The 11,483-nt window shown below is 38.7% G+C and overlaps 2 pseudogenes; one reads left to right on the top strand and one right to left on the bottom strand.

The window, feature by feature from the left end:
* Positions 1-10,804, bottom strand: part of LOC104850718 — an 83,097-nt pseudogene extending 72,293 nt beyond the window's left edge.
* LOC117283703 lies at positions 446-575 on the top strand (annotated as a pseudogene).
* Positions 10,805-11,483: the final 679 nt, after the last annotated feature.

The raw sequence follows: 11,483 nt of genomic DNA, 5'->3' as shown, positions 1-11,483 counted from the left end.
ATATATATATGCTGGGCCGACCTCTCTTTCCAATACAGAGAGAGAAGTGAGAAAGGATGAATGCAAAGCAAAAGTACTTTATTATAGGTAATGCAAGAGGAAGTGGTACAGTGACAATCAACAGAGAGTGGGGACCAGAGATGGAACACTGCTGAATCTGGAGCTGTCCCTGTTTTATGGCATAGGGTTCCCATCCCCACCTTCATAAGGTTCAATGCTTGCCTGAGTTGATATTGGGCTTATTACTAGGGCTTTGTTTCATCTTTTAGGCTAATAGGGTAACTTGGGTAGGCATGGCAACCTACACTAGGAAGGCCAGTGTTGCCCACACAGAGGCAGGTGTCAAAATCAGATTATCACGTTCAGACCACAAAGCAACTTGAGAACTTCTTGCTGCTCATGGACACACACAGCCTGTTTTTTCCTACCATTGAAAAGAACTTTTAGCTTTACGCACTGGCAGTATAGTAGCCAATGAGGTTTATCCAAGGCACGATCATTGCTAATTGAAAAGAACTTTTCACTCTCTCCGTGGGTCCTTTCTGACCCAACACATCTGCATTTGCCAAAGGGCAGAGGAAGAAAGGGAGGAAAAGCTGAAGACCTCTGCTGCTCTAGGGCTTAGAGTGGTTGTGTGTAACTGACAGATGTCAAAAAAGCAGTCAGTGGGCAACTTATAGAGTTTGATTTTACCATATAAACTATCTACATTCAAACTTTCTAATTGGACCCTCTAGCATCCTAGGCAGCCCCCACAATTTTATGGTGATTCTGGGTTATATGCATATCCTTTGTTCAATTCCAGTTCCAAAAAGTCTTACTTCAGTGTTCTCCCTTTAGTTGAAGAAGAATAGTTAAGGGATCAACATAACCCTGGCTCCATCTATTTGAAGAAAAAATTAAATCTCTTTTCTCCTGAGGTTGTGCTGGGCTCTAAGATATTGACACATGATGTTCTTTCTTGTCAACTCCATTCTCATAAGCTGTCACTTTTTTTGTAGTGTCATTGTCTGAATTTAGGTCTCCTGTTTTGTGTTGTGGGTACCCTCCCACCTGGAGAGTCACTACTGGCTTGGATCTATGAAATCCTATTATGTTCTTGACCATTTGAATTATAGGAAAAATGTTAATATATGTGGGCCTTCTGTAAAAACTGAGACTGACTGTCTTCTCTATAAATATATGTTCAGCAAGAAATCCTCAGAAGCATTGCCACTGGGCTAGTGCCACCTGAGAAGAGTACTAGGAAGGAATAGCCACATGGGTACACATTTGGAAAACTGCATGCTGTGCTTTGCTACACAGAAGTATATATTTATACTGCATTTAGGTGATGTGTTAGAATCTTCATAAAAATTGCATCAAAATTTACTTAACATTTATTGCATCTTCATAACAGTGTGTAAGTGTGCCATACAGTGGCATCAAGTTCATTCATACTGCTGTGCAGCTGTCACCACCATCCCCCCACTAAACTTTCATCACAGACACAGAAGCTCTGTACTTAGTAGACAGTCAACCCATCTTTGCACCCAGTGGCTGCCATCATTCTGTTTCTATACACATGAATTTGACTGTAATATTACCAGGGCATAATGTCAGTGGTTGGGGGGAATGAATTCTCATGTTCCTTAGAATAACCAGCCAACTATTTTTAACAGTAACTCATTTAAGATATCTATGTATCTAGGACAGTGTATATTCTATGTTGGAAACAATAAAAAAATGATGCCAAAGGTAGTATGTGTCCCATCAACTTGTATAGAAGTATTGAAAATTCACATTGCATGCCAAAAATATTTACAATTACTTTATGTCAGCTTCAAATTTTAAAGAATTTTGTAAAAAAAAAAAAAACAATTTGACTACTTCAGGTACAGTATATAATTGAAATCAAATATTGTATGTTCTGTTTTATCATAATATATGTATTTCTACAGCTGAGAAAAGGTTAAATAATACTTGCCTTGTAAAAAGATCTAATACTGAATATTGTCCATGTATCATATTCAAATATCTACAGCACAATTTTCCATATTCTATATTGTAGCCCAAAGGCACAACTTCCATTTTTACATTAGCTTACTTCAACCTCTTTTAATCAAAAGTCACAGACCAACCTTTTTTGAACTTCAAATGTGTATCAGCCAGTGATCACTACAGAAAGATACTTAATATGAGATCTATAACTGTATTAGGTTTTACAAGGTAGAGTTATAGGGGTTGCATACAGAGTCAGGTGTGGAACCCTGCAAAAGTGCTGTCTGCCCACAGGAGATTCCAAGGATCCATTCAAGGTTCGAAGGCCTGGGGCTTACTGTATTGTCCCATGCAAGTCCATATCAGGAAGCTGAATTCTAGGACGGAACACCGAAGAGTCTGTGCTGGACCTGCTAGAAAAAGGCAAAGATGAGCTTCTCCAAAGAAACAGAAATAAGACTTCCTAATGCATTCCCCTTGTATCCTCTCCAGGCCACAAGGATATTGGTTGGTGCCACTCCCACCCAGGATGGATTGTCTCTCTTCACTAAATACATTCAGACACACCATGAACTATATTAATCCAGTCATATGGGCCTTTCTTACTCAAGTTGACACAATAGTTAATTATTACAAAAGGCTTTGATATTTTCTAATAGTGAGGCCAGTGATTTTATAGAACAAATTTCTCTGAAAATCTTAAAAGCAAAAGTGCATTCTTCCTATGCCAAGGTAGTGGAGATTCATTTGTTCTTCATCATTGGTGAAGCATTTAATTTCTTGGCTAAAGTCTTGTGCATTACCATCATTTGTTTGTTCCAAGGATGCAACCACCCACTAAAAATTCATATTACCCTTTCCTAATTAAAAGGTGCCTGTAGGAGATATTTAGAAATGGTTTAATATCGTGTTCCTCACTAAGCTTTAATCACTCTGTCACTGTTTTACAATAACATCATTAAGGCAAAAATTATATACAATAAATTTCCCCCATTTTAAATGTCCATATGATTTAAAAAAAAATGTGAAGTATCCACCAACACCCCAAAAATGAAGAACATTTCTATCATTCCAAAAGGTAGAAAGGTGGTCACTTGAAATAATAATATGGGGCAATAGACCTGACCTGGACATGTGGCTTGTACTCTTACTGAGCTTTGAGCCTTATCTCTTTCTGAACTAGGCCTGGCATTCACCATATCTGTCAGGTGGTCTGAATTATCACAGTGCAGAAGAAGCAGCACTCTTAGGTTTCACTGATATATGCATCAAGGTCAGTCAGTGTGTGACTACATGCAGCGGTAGATGCAACCACCTTTGGAGTATACCTTGAGTATGATATCAAAGAGTTGAAATAGAGAGAAAAGGGAAAGCCAGAATAAAAATGAAGGCCATGACACAACAAATATACTGCTCACAGAACAGAGCCACAGACCACATCTTTCAGTGCAACACATAAAACCTTTCAGGAGAAGAAGCCAGGAGGTAAGAGTTGGACATTAACCTCACAGGCCTGTGCCTACAGTGTTAGCCAGGACATGTGGTTCCCATCACTGGGACCTGGCCCAAACTCTGAAATAAGAGGAAAGTGCTTTCCTGTTCCTGAACTGTTCTCAGTTCAGGTCTGGAGACAGAAACATTCTGTGAAATGCATGAATTATTGATGGGAAGAAGCCAGTGTTCAAGGGCAGATTCAGTGTGGGCTTATGTCAGTCCATTGTCCCCAGTGCTAGTGTAGTTGGATGCTTCTCCAACAAAGACAAAGTTAAGAATCACAAACAATAAAAGGGGAGATCCTCCCCTCTCATGATGTTTTGTAAGCTAAAAACCAATCTGTAAAATGGGAGGTTACTTAAATTCCAGTAGTGGAGAATCCAGGGTGGAATGATATGATTATCTCTGCACTTAGGCTTTCATCTCCCTGACAAGAGGGCCAGAGGGAACCACAGGTCGGTCTTAAGAGCCTGATCCAAGGATAGAGGCAGTGAGCAGTGGACCAGGCAAACTTGCCTGTCCACTGGACAAAGAGGGAAAGAAGTGTAAGAAAAAAATTCAAATGAAAAATTCTCAATAAGACACATTAAAAATTAACATAATTTGACGTAGGCCATACACGTTGACAATCTTGATTCTGTTCCAGGCATGAAGGTATGCTTCAACACAGATCAATTGATTTATTACATGACCTAAACAGAATGAAAAATAAAAATCAAATGAATAACTCAATAAATGCTCAAAAATCTTTGACAAAACCCAAAAATGATTAATGATATTAATTTGTTGTTGTTTGTTTTGGTTTGGGTTTTTTTAGGCAGGGTCTCACTTTATAGTGCGGGCTTGCCCTGAACTCATTTTTCAGCCCAGGCTGACCTCAGACTCACAGTGATCCTCCTGCCTCAGCCTCCTGAGTGCTGAGATTATTGTGCACCATCATGCCCTGGTTATTAATGATAAATCCTATTAAAATTGGTATAGAAACATAATCTCAAAAGTTTTTAATAGGACAAAACTGGAAACAATTAAATGAGGAAAAGTTGAAAGAATCATTCTACAATCTGGACTGAGACCTGGATACTCATTCTCACCATGCTTGCTTAATCTAGAGTTTGAAAATTTAGCCAGCGAAATCAAACAAGATAAATAAATGGAAAATATATGAATAAGAAATAAAGATTTTATTGATTGTTACTCTCTGTAGATGGTATGTTTTTTTAAATTGAAGATTCTCAAAATAATACCACTACCTTTTAGATCTGATAAATTCAGCAAATGAATAAACAGTACACAAAAATCAGTCACGCTCCTTCATTCCTGCATGTCAAATTATAAGTCCAAAATCACATAAAGCATGGAACTATGGTAAACAATGTATTACAGATCTTGCCAGCCTGCCCAGTCCCAACAGCTCCACAATATATCACAATAGAGCCCATTCACCCCAGCAGCTCTATGGCAGCAGCAAATTGATCTTTGACTCCTTCCACCACAAGTATAAGTTTCCCGGTTGGAGAAGCTCCTACACCACCAGAAACAGGGTCACTGATGGAAATTGTTTCCATTTTCTTGACTTCTTTGGCTAATTCTTTTGAAACTGCAGGATTAATGGGATTGGAATCTATAAATAATGAGCCTTTCTTCACTTTTTGTAGAATTTCACTTGATCCAGAGTAAGTTTCTACTTACCATTGCTACTGGTGGGCAGTATTATAATAATTCTGTCAGCCTTTCACCTGCATCTGCTGGGGAATACACTACATGTTCACGTACCTATTAGAACTCTTTGCATGCATCAGGGAACATGGCATGATAATAGTGGATAGCCAGGTTTCATGAGTTTTTTTGTTTGTTTTTTGCCACTGGATGCCCCATGTTACCCTATTCAATGACTACAACTGGAGTGTTAGAAGCCATTAACATAAAACACAACACTGCAAGGTTTGCAGTTGGCCACTGCTGGTGTCTCGAGTACTAGAGCAGCTTCCCAACACTTAAGCAGAGGAATTTATGTTTGGCACATTGATAAGAGGCTGTTCTTTGAATCCAATGAACACAGATTTCTATTTTCCCTGGAGCACAGATGCTAGAGGCAAAACATTATGTGTAGTTACTGAGGTTATGTCTTTTATGTATGTCAAGAGTGATCACCAAATGCTGGGCATGGTGGCACACACCTGTAATCCCAGCACTTGTGAGGCAGAGGCAGGAGGATCACTGTGAGTTCGAGACAAGCCTGGGCTACATAGTGAATTCTGGGTCAGTCTCAACTACATAGTGAGACGCTGTCTCAAACAAAACAACAACAAAAAAGAGTGATCATCAAGTTAATTTTAGACGTGAACATTTAAATCACTTTATTGTGAGACAGGTATGTGGGTGTGTGATTGTAGTCCCAGGTACTCGTTTGCCTGAAGAAAAGTATTGTCTCATCTGAGGAATTCAAGGCAAGCTTGGACACAATTTTAAAGTCAGAAAAGATCAATTCATTGTTAGAAGTTACAATTCATCTTTCAAATAGAAAATGTTGTAGGATGCTAGCATTAAGTCATGTAGAAAGCTGAAGAGAAAGTGGTAAAGTAAAAAGACAAATCAAGGTCTTGGGAAACTTTGCTCTCTACCATTCCAAAATGTGAGCATGAGAACAGAGCAAAGGGAGAAAGGCAAGAGTCCACTCATCAGGTTCCAGTTCCATGACTCAAATAAATCACACAGACCTCACCTCCCAGTACTGCATCACTGAGAAACAGTATTTTGAGGGACACAGCTCTGCACTGTGAGCAGCATTCAGAGATGGTGGAGATTGTGTGGAAAGATGACTGTACCCAACCTCAAGGAGCTTTGAGATCCATGATCAAAAAGCCAGAGATTCATGTATGGGTATAGAAAGCTGAGAATAGGTTTTTTTTACATTTCGGAACCAGTCTGTGGAACATTTGAGATAAAGGCATAAAGGATTCGATTTTGTCCTCCTAAAAACTATAGGTTCATCTCAAACCTCCAGTAGTTGATTACTTGAGTAGTATATTGGAAGGAGAACTTTTAAAGAGGTAACAAGAATAGAACAACATTGTTAGGTCAACCCTAATATAGTTCCACAGCAATATTAGAGGAAATTCAGATCAAGAAAAAGACAGAGGGGCTGTGTCCTATGTGACAATGCAGCAGAGTACTGTCTAAAAGCCAAGGAAAGAAGTCTTGAAAGAGACCAAACCTGTCCCCAGTGCCTTAACCTATGATTTCCAGTTTCCTCAACAGTGAGCAAAGGAATCTCTTGTTCGAGCCCTTCAAACTGTGGTATGTGATTATGGGAGCCATAGCTCACTGGTACAGATGTCTGGAAGTGTTGCTTCTTGCTGTTCTCAAAAGTCCATTCCACAAATAGAGATTTTCTCTTTTTACTGAAAACAACATCATTAGTGTATTCATTTAACATTTAGGTTATAGTTTAAGCTGACAAATAAAAACATAAAAAATTTACATAATGATTTTGGGCCTTATGATATTCTGACACATGGCTGGTTACATTGTGTAATGTTTAAATGAGTTTCTTTATGCTTATGCTCGGAAACATTTATCATTCATTTATATTGAAATTTTTCAAAATACATTCTTATAACTGTGGAACATACGGTCACTATTTCTATCTATTGTCACCAACTGTCCCATACCATAGCAGAACATTTTATTTTTATATAAATGTAACTTAGCACACATTCATCACTCTTTCTCCACACTTCCCACCCTTTTCTTCTACTCAAACTCTGGTAATCAATATTCTACTGTCAGCTACTATGAAGCACCTATTGTAGATGCCACATGTACCTGGTTTCAGAAATTATGATGCTTCAGCCCCTGACTTATTGTATTTAACAGAAAAATCTCCAAATTCAACAGAATAGAGTGCGAAGAAACAAACCCAGGCACATTCAGCTACCTGATCTTTGGAAAACCTGCACTAGAGGAAAGATAGCCTGTTTATCAAATGGAGCAGGGGAAAGTAGCAAAACACAAGAGAAGGTTGAAGCTAGGTACTATCTCCTACCATCTACTAAACTAAAATCAATATGGACCAAATATCTAAATACTAAAATAGAAACAATCTGCTGGAAGAAAAATAGCTAAAACACTTAACGACAAAGAAAATACTAAAACAGAAACAATCTGCTGAAAGAAAAATAGCTAAAAGACTTAACGACAAAGGCACAGGAAAGAACCTTACGAATAAAATGTCAACTGCACAGAAATAATATTAAGAATAAATTAGCCCATCAGTTGGAGACTGGATAAAGAAGATGTGGTTTTTCTACAAAACGGAATACTACTCAGCCATAAAGAATGAGAAATTAGACTCATTCATGGGAAAATGGATACATATTGAGCTTATACTCACAAGTGAAATAAATAAGTCACACATGTGTCTATACCAAATAGTTTCTCTGGTATGAAAAATTATAATTGTACATAAGATCATAATGGTATAATTGACAATGTGAAATACAAACAAAAGGGCCAAATGTGTAGGGGAGGTGGGAAGGTTAGGGAAAAGGAAATAAGGGAAAAGAAAAACTATGAGATAATGAAAAAAATGGAAATAAAGTATTTATAAATAGGGAAGGGAGGAGCAGGTGAAGGGAAGGCAGCAGTAAGGGGAAAAAAGGAGAACCAAGACCTGTCATGTAAAGGTACAAGATCCCAATGGTGAATGTAACTGTTCTGTATACCTAAAATATGCCTATAAAGTCAATGAGAAAAAAAAGCAATAAAAAATAAATTAAGAATCAATTAAGAATAACAATTAAGCTGGGTGTGGTGGTGCATGCCTGTAATCCCAGCACTCTGGAGGCTGAGGCAGGAGGATTGCTGTGAGTTTGAGACCAGTCTGGGCTACATAGTGAGTTCCAGGTCAGTCTCAACTACATAGTGAGACCCTGTCTCAAAAAGCAAACAAACAAAAAAACAAAAACAAGAAAAATAAAAAAATAAAAAAATAAAATTAATAAATGTGATTACATGAAATTAAAAAATTCATGCAAAATAATAGAAACAAACGAGTCAACAGACATAATGGAAAAAATTGTATCTACCTCTGGGAAAGAAGGCTAATAACCAAAAGAGATAAAAACACCCCAAAATTAGACCCCTTCAAATAAACAACCCAAACTTCAAGAGAGACCTGAAGGAAATAGGCACTGCCACAAAGAATACATAAGTGTCCAATAAATAGAAGCAAAAGTCTTTGATAGAAGACAACATTTGATTCAATATTACTCCATGAAGAATGGCTACCATCAAGAAATCAATTGATAATAAACCCTGGCAAGGCTGTGCTATAAGGGAACACATCTGAACTGTTGGAGGGAGTGGAAATTAGTATAGCCACTGCAGAGATCAATGTAGATATTCCTTAGAAACTGAAATAAGGAATTCTACTCCATCCAGCTATTCCCCTCCTAGGTATCTTCCTAAAGGATTGGAGACATCTTATCAAAGAGATCCATGAACACCCATGTGAAAAGCAGATCATCTCATAAAAGTTAAATCTTCAAAGTGGCTTATAGGCCCATCAATAGATGAATACATACAAAAAATATGGCATTCCTACAAAATGGCATTCTACCTTGCACTTAATAAAGATAAATCTGAGTCATCTGTGGGAAAATGAATGCACCTTAAGGTTAAATTAAATAAATCAGACATTAACTTCAATATTGCATTGTATTTGGGAGCCGATCCCCTGGGCTCTTTTGCCATAGCAGGTTGAATGAAGAAAGATCTTGTTTCTAAATGTATAAAAATCCATTAACACCTCCTCTCTGCCTCAAATTCAAACTTGAATTGTCTTAGTGTAAGCCAAGCACAAGGATGGCCTGGCCTACCCTTAGATCTGCAAACAAAAGGGAAAGAGAGCATCCTGAAGAGAGGAAAGAGTAGACAGGAACTGTGGGAATTGGAGAGGATCTTCAGCAAGGGAATGTGAAGACAAAGATACCTGGAGACATAGCACTGCCCTAGTAAGACTGAATCCCAGCAGAACATGGGCAGTTGTCCTCATCTCAAGCCTGAGCAAGAGGTCACATTACCTGGAAGTCTCTAGTAAATGTTCTGCCTCATCCTGCTCTCTAAAGCAGCACACACACAAACACACACATCAGGACTAGGTAAGTGTCCCAGATACAGAAAGGAAGAAAACTGAGTCAGGTAGACTCCAGAAAGTAATCCAAGAATGGGAATGGACTTGGGAGCCTCTCTACTGACTGATGGCCCTCACTCAGACCCACAGGATCAACAGAGAGAAATCAGATACCTTGATTCTGAGGAAGCAGAATACTGAGCCCCAACTTTCTAGCACTCCTCGAACTCCCCAGGGATGCCATTGCCATCTAGGCACTCAGGGGCTCCTGAAGCAATGATGAAAAAGGATTGGCTACTAGCAGAGCTGGTGGCAGTATTTAGTGTTATCTGTGTGGTTCTAGTTTTAGGGGTACACTGCATGTAAAAGTTGTGGACTCCTGGAAGCCTCCACTCAGATTTCTGAAGAAGCTCTTGGGGCTGGGAAGTTTGCTTTGGAGGGGATAATGTGTGAAGTTGTCTGAGTGAACCCAGAAATGCTGTGGAGAGCAGTAAAGCTGGAGAAGCCATGAAATTGGAATGACAGGGAAGCTGCAAAGACTGAGCAAAGTAGCCCAAAATACACTGAGCACCTACCAGCAATGCCCTAGGGGTAATACCACTTAAACAATTTGATACTCCTATCATGTCATCATCTCTGGCTCCTGGGACTAGAAGTGGAAGTACATCTGCCCTTCCAGATTTGATTTTCCTTTGGTTCCATTCTTTTCTATTTCCTTGTCCTTCAATTTGGGAATGGGTATTTTTACACAGCACTGTTGTGTGCTGGCAGTTCTCAACTTTCTTTTTTAAAATAATTTTCATAGGTCCCACAGTTAAGAGCTTGCTTTAAATCTTTGATTAGATTGTGGACTTGGACATTCCAGCAACACTGGAAATCTTAGGACTTTCTCAACTCTTAGAGAGGGACTAAATGAAATTTGGATAAAAAAGATGTACATGAATTGTTAGTAGGTCTAGAATTGGTGATTTAGGAAGCTAAGTATTCACCCAAAGCCTCATGACCACAAAGTCAAATTTTTGCAATGTGGTTTGATCCAAGGGGCATTACAGCAGACTTGCTGATAGGAGGTGGTGCCTGGTCAAAAGAATTGGGTAACTGTGGGAGTGACTTAGAAGGGCATGTCTTTCTTCCAGCTCTCACCTTTATCTCATTCTGCTTCCAGACAACCTGGAAATCAGGCAATTTCTTCAGCATCAGCACATTACACCATGCTGCTGACCATGCAAAGATTGAAGCCTCTACAAACTGTGAGTCAAAATAATCCTCTTCTCCTTTAAGTTGCAGGTCTGGGTTATTATGTCTTAGTGACCAGAAAAGTCACTAAAACACTGCTTTAACATGTCTTTCTGGTCACATTTACAATTTATTCAATTCAAGCCCACCTCCAACTCTACATTGTATCTCTGTCTTTACTCATGTTTTCTTGCCTTTGAAACCTCTTTCTTTCCTCATTTCTCTCATTTATATTCTAGATATTCTGGAAAAGAGCTAAAATAACCTCTTTTTAGTTAAAGGTTTCCCAAGCATCACATATAGTAAGAAATCACATTGTTGTTGAGCTGAGGGATTCTTTACATGCATTGGGTACTGTCCATCATTTATTCATTGACTATATTGGTCTGGTTCCCTGAATGGACCCCAAAGGGAATAAGCTCTGCCTTCAGAACCACTTCACATAGGCCATCAGGGAGTTTCTGTGTGATTCCCAAGTATTGGATGACTGTCTGACCCTGCTCTCTAGCCACCTTGACATTTCTTTTTTTTTTTTTTTAATTGAGTTTATTGGTACATTTAGGGATACAGTACAGTTACATTCATTGTTGGGATCATGTACCTTTACATGGCAAGTCTTGATTCTCATTTTTTTCCCCTT

This window comes from Fukomys damarensis, unplaced genomic scaffold, assembly GCF_012274545.1.
Source record: "Fukomys damarensis isolate Sample0158 unplaced genomic scaffold, DMR_v1.0_HiC HiC_scaffold_29, whole genome shotgun sequence".
Lineage (NCBI taxonomy): Eukaryota > Metazoa > Chordata > Mammalia > Rodentia > Bathyergidae > Fukomys > Fukomys damarensis.
The sequence above is the reverse complement of the archived record's forward strand: the minus strand, read 5'-3'. Positions and strand labels throughout refer to the sequence as shown.